Source organism: Netta rufina (genome assembly GCF_964035555.1).
Source record: "Netta rufina genome assembly, chromosome: 2".
Taxonomy (NCBI): Eukaryota; Metazoa; Chordata; class Aves; order Anseriformes; family Anatidae; genus Netta; species Netta rufina.
In genome coordinates this window covers 34,073,200-34,079,199 of record NC_140124.1, presented here as the reverse complement: position 1 = coordinate 34,079,199, position 6,000 = coordinate 34,073,200, and the positions used below count along the sequence as shown (strand labels likewise).

At 42.1% G+C, this 6,000-nt stretch overlaps 1 protein-coding gene across 2 annotated transcripts in view; it reads left to right on the top strand.

Annotated features, from left to right (window-relative positions):
• Nucleotides 1-6,000, top strand: part of IGF2BP3 (insulin like growth factor 2 mRNA binding protein 3) — a gene marked incomplete at both ends in the record, with an annotated part of 106,939 nt that overhangs the window by 1,582 nt on the left and 99,357 nt on the right. The window lies entirely within an intron of this gene.

Here is a 6,000-nt window from a genome sequence, read left to right as displayed (position 1 = left end):
AGGAAATGAAATGTGTTGTGGACTGTATAACGGGCAGGCACATGAGCCCTGCTCCAGCAACAAAAGGCATTTTGTAAATATCCCGGTATACATATTTTCTGATCCTGCCATGTTGGAGTCCGCAGCATTTTATAGGCACGTAGTGTAGGTCTGCGTTTGAATATCTGTGTTCGGGAGGATTTTTCATCACTCTTTTGAGCTGGTATAGAGAAGCAGCAGGAGAATGATTTCTTCCCAATAAGGACAGGATTTATGCATCCTTAATTTCTAAATGTATGTTTAATTCTTGCAAGGTAGTAATTTTGTGGGCCTCATGTAAAGAAGGAATAGTTGCAGTATAGCAGGGTAGTATTTTTATACTGCCTGTAGCAATTCAGCGTGTTTCTTTCACAAATGTTTAGATCAGAGAAAACCTGGCGTGCACTAGATAGTAAATAGCAAAATAGATCAAACTTTCCACGTGCTTGTTCCTGCACTCCATTATTCAATCTGGGAAGTATGTCTGTCTGTGTAACTTTGTTAAAAGGGGCTTCTGCTATTTCAGGGTTGTTTTAAAAAGGGCAGTCTCTTCAACGTAGTTGATTTGAGAAGGTGAATTAGCTGGCTTGCTGGGTATTGTGACTTGGTGTTTGAGAATTAAAAGTTTAATCGCTATTTAGTGTTGGAGGAAATCTTTGCCTGAGGAAGTATGGAGGATTCTTGATCTAGTTAAGGCAGGGGGCGAGCCCCTCTCTGGGCCAATTCATAGCATGGTAATCTTTATGGTTATACTTGATACTTTTCATTGGAAATTAATATGCTATATGTGCTCTTTCTCATTTATAATGCAAGATATATGACTTTGGTTTATAGCAGTCTGTATTTTTGAGCTTTTGTATATAAAAAAATATTGTAGATGGAAAATATTTTTAGTTTTGAGGAGGAAAAGTCCATGCCACATGTAAGAATTGATCACTTCCTATCAGTCTCCATAATAAATGAACTTACTATCATGCTTTATCATCTCAAGCTTGCACAAATAGCATTTTCTTTAAGCTGGTGAAAACAAATTCATTTCACTCATGGTAAAGGTAAATTAAAAATAGCTGTGCCCTTCACCCCCTCCACCCCCCGCCCCCAACTTTTTGAATCATTGTTTAATGTGTTTAAATGTATTTTCCTGTCCTTTTGGTCGTCAGCTGAAACAGTGTAAAAGTCCATTCTTCATATTTGGTAGTGTGTCTTCATATTTGTGAATTAGCAGTTATCAGAAATGTGCATCTGTCTGTAACTTGGGTTGAGAGGAATTGTACACTGAACTTTAGCACTTCTCTAGGCACGCGTTGCCTACGTATAGGCATTATACTGGAGGGGGGAAAAAACAGATACAATTGTATCAGCATACCTTCATTGTTTCTCCCAAAGACCTTATTTGTTAAAACACACACAGTTCAGATTTATACTGCTGTTTAACAGAAAATTAAATTGCATTTCTCATAACTGCACTTCCTTCCCCTTTGTTTCCACTCCCCCTTTTCCAAAATCAAATATAGAAAGCCACTTAAAATTCATTCAGTGGCCTCCATACGTAAAAGTAACTTTCTTGTTCCTTTTATAGATGTACAATACTTTTTCTTTTTTTGAGGGGTGGTGTCACGAAGTTGGAGATTTTTTTTCCATGTCTCTAGACGTTGCTTACTGGGTGTGTATTTAGAGTTGCTGGATATGCGTAAAAGCACAACCTTCAAGAGTTGAGTGTTCTGGTGCAAATGGCCATTAATGTGTTTTCAAAGTAACTTATCTGGAGTCCCTGTCTCTTTTTGCATGAGGGGAGGGTGTCAGATACGGCCAGGGTGGGGGGTGCTGCTCACCAGGCCCACCCAGCGTGTTTGCACGCTGCAGGGCCAGAGAGCTTTCCATGGAGCCCTGCACGCTCCACCGTGTCTGAAACGGGCAGGGAAGTGACACCATTTTAAATCTGTCTACACTTTTAAATACATCAAATCTGTCTTAAAGCATGAGTGTACAATTAAGTTGGGTCAAAAGATGTTTCATAGCAGCAAAAATTAGTTTTGTAGTGCTTTGAAATTATTCAGTACATTGTATTGAAATAATTCAGTACGTTGTATTGCCCCCATATTGCTGTGAGGCTGCCTCATGGGGAGTTCTAACTCACTGCCTCACAAATTCCTAAATTGTTGTGTTTTTTCTTCTTTTTTGGTGTGTGTGTGTGTATATATCCTTTTGCTCCCAGAGGTGGTTTGCAGGTATCTCTCCACTGAGGTGGATGGGAGGAAAGGGTAAGAGTTTGGCAATCCATAGCCTTGTCACGTAAAGGGAGGTCAGGAGGTGGTGTCGGTCGGGGCTGCCATGGAGCCGAGCCGAGGCGATGGAGGGTGCCTGGCGGGCTGTTGGGAGTGAGATTCTTGGGCCCCGTAGTCACTGCATTCCAGCCCCTGCTGGATCTTCACGTTTGGAGTGGGCACACCCAGGTTTGCAAAATTACCTTTCTACCTGCTGTGCGGAGCCTGTGTGTGGCTCTTGGCCTCCCCTCCCCCTGGAAGTATTTAAAGAGGGAGGGCTGGATATGCTGCCGCTGAAAGAAGGGGCCTGGTCAAGGTTTTCTTGATGGAAGGGTGGGGAATTATTTTGGGGGAGGTGCAAAGTCTTTAATAAGCTCGGAGTAGATTCCTGACTTACTATGGAAATCTCAAGGGAATGCAAAAGGAATGCAGAATTTCTGCATTCGGACCCCTCTGCATGGAGGAAGGCCATGGCAATATTTAAAGGTTTAGGTCACTTTATTTAAAACTCAGCAAAGGCATTGCAATAATTCAGCCTGCTGGTCACGCTCGGCGGAGGAACGGGGGGCACGGTTGGCCACGGCTGTGGCTTGGATTAGCTCTCCTCTTGTGCAGGAGGGTGGCCGCAGCCTTGTGCCCGTGCGCCTGCACCTACGAAACTTGTGGTGTGGGCCTTTGGGTGCTACCTCCTGGCCATCCAGGAGCAGCTGGCCCCTCGCAAGGCGATGTGATTATTAAATCTGATTATTCAGATGGCCCTGATGTCGCGGGTGTGTGGTGAGGGGGAAGGGATGGTGCTAACTGGGGGCACCTGGGGCTGTGCCCAGCCCTTTCAGGTGCCTACAGTGCTTGCCACACCTGAACTGCGGTAATGACGAGGCATTTTTCCTGATTGGAAGGCCAATTCTTTCCCCCCCCATGCCTCTGGGGTCCTTTGTTTCTGTTGAGAAAATAAATTCAGTTTGTCTCTCCTGGGGGGGGCGTTAATTTGGGAGAGGAGAGGGACAGAGGTGTGCCACGCGGGTGGTGTGGCCTCCTGACAGCCTGGCGCAGGTAATGGCTTTCCAGCTCTGCTTCACCTGTAGTGCTCAAGTGCCCGAAGGAAGGCTTATCCGAGGGAAACAGGCCCCAAAGTCCTCACAAAACCCGCCTGTTCCAGGAGAGAGCCTTGCGCTGTGGGGTGGGCGTTGAATTGTGTTGCTAATTTTTCGTATAATTAGGGTTTGTGGCTTGTGTGCGCAAGGCGGTGGGAAGCGGCTTTGCGGGGCTAACCTATGTCTGGTGGCTACAGCAGTCAGCATTATTAAAAAAAAAAAAAAAATAATTTAGTGGCAGACATTTTTAGTTTTGCTTCTGTAAATATGAAGCAGGGCGAAACATGCTGTATGTAAGGAGACATGATAGAAAATGTCACTCACCAGCTGTATTCGTGCTCTTTTCTGTGGACGGAGGCTGAAGGCCATGCCTGGGTCCAAGTTAGTGTTTTCAAAAGCAAAGGGTAAAAATTTTATGTAGTGAATTTGGGGGGTTTAATCTCTGTTCTCACATTACTTTTGCAGATGTGAGCAGGATTTTTTTTTTTTTCTGAGGGAAAAAAAAAAATCTTTGAAAGTCACAGTTAGAGTGGAAAATACAAACCTTGACAGATTTTGAGATTCTTATATAGACAACAAGTTGTTATGGCAAGAACTGAAAATTCTTCATAACAACTCCTTATACTGTCTGGTCACCAAAATCACTTTTTGTTGCATTTTTTTTAATAGACTGAAGTACATGAAACACGTCTCTAAACTTGCATCTTTAAAGTTTGGTCTTGTTCTCTTTTTTTTTCTGCCTTCCCTTTGTGGAAGGTACTCTGAGAGCATACTTGTAGTAGATATTACGTTTTGTGTAGATGTGGTAAATTTTGTAGGGATGAATTAAAAAAAATAACTTTTTTTTTTTTTTGAAAGTGTAATTCATGGGTAATAAAGTATAATCAGAAAATGTTTAAGAAATATCTATTTCTTTTTGTTTTTAAGCATGGGGTATTAAAAACACTTTTCCACCTTTTTGAGCCCTTGAAGGTGGTATTTTTGTAAAATGGAGGCATTCATTTCAGTCACTCTTTTAAGTGCACAGCATAGGACTCTACAGTGCTGGAGTCCTTTAATGGCTTCTGGTTAGCTTTTGGGTGGACTTCAAATGCTTAGTCTTGACCTGAAAAATTCTTGAATAGCTCAGGATTTACCTACCTAACAGAAAATGTGAAGCTTCCCATAATGCCCATGAGCAGGGACCCAGGCAGTATTAAAATACACCTTCTTAACCATGGGCAGGGCTCAAAAAAAAAAAAACTTCCCTCCTTAAGCTTCCTCTCCCTGAATTCATCTTAACTTTCAGGGCTTTCTCCTTCTGAGCTCTTGCTAAAGAGAGCACAGTGGTGTGGAGCATGGGCAGGGGCTCAGCTTTTTTTTTTTTTTTTTTTTTTTTTGGTGACTTTGTCCTTGTGTGAGCCCGATGAGACAGGCACAGTGTGTTATGGGTGTGGAATTTCTGCTCTTGCAGTTTGAGTCGGCTTTGTAACTGGAATTGGCTTATTTTAAATCAGAAAACAGATGGAGAATGGGTGCAAAATTTAAATGTTATAAAACGTGAGGGTAACTTTTCAGGTTTTGCAGAGGGGGGGGAGAGAAATAGGTGGAAAAGTTTAAGTGGAATTGATGCACTAGGTGCAGGATGTGCTTCCGGGGCTCTTCAGAGCAATTCTTCTCGTGGGTGCTCTCTCAACTTGTTTTTGTATGCAAAATGGCTATCTGATGCAGGGTATAGAGGGGTATGTGCACTTAAATGCTAAGGGTGGAAAGCTAAGATAAAACCCAAAGTTTTCCTTATTTTGTCTAGAAATGTGACTCACCATAAATGCTGTGTTCCATTTCTCTCTATATTTATTTATTTGCTTTTGCTGTTCAAATAAAGACAATATTGTTGAAAAGCGCCATCTGAAACCTGTGAGGGTCTCTGGGCTTGGGGTGTGCTGTAGAGAAGCAGATTTGGTGCTCCTGGGCTCACTTATCAGTGTGAGCACAGCAGTGGCAGTTTTTTTTTTTTTTTTTCTCCTCACCTGCAGTAAGCAATTTGGCTCTGGAAAGTTTCTGTATGGGAGCAAGGGCTTCTATATGCTTGGGCATGTTTCAGGTAATTAAAAAATAACAAATTCTATCTATTTATGTAATCTCCTGTTTTTGCATCTTTCCAAATCTGCAATATCAGTTTGTGTGTAGAAAGATGCATATGTTTAGCCAAGAAGAAAATCTTGATGTTTGTAGTTGAATATTTTTAGTAACACATTTTATTTGCCAAGTATAGGGTCAATATTAGGGTAAATGTTAAAATACTGAATGTGTAACATTTAATGGCAATAAAAAAGGGTGGAAAAAGGTGCTTTTTTTTCTTCTGTGTGTGTAGAAATTTGGAAAGGAAAATTGTATCCAGCTATAATGTGAGTTATTTCACCAAAGTGCATTCTCGCAGCAGCGTGCGCAAGAGACATTCACAGTGTAAAAGCCATCTCCTGTGTAGTGTAACCCCAGCAGCAACGTGCTTCCCCTGTTGCCTGCCTCTTTGTGGTGCACTGGAGCCAGCATCACCTAAAACCGCCCTTTTGCCCATCTGAATGGGAAACTGCCTCTAATGGGCAAAATGAGGCATTTTCTATATCAATCAAGTTGAAATTTGG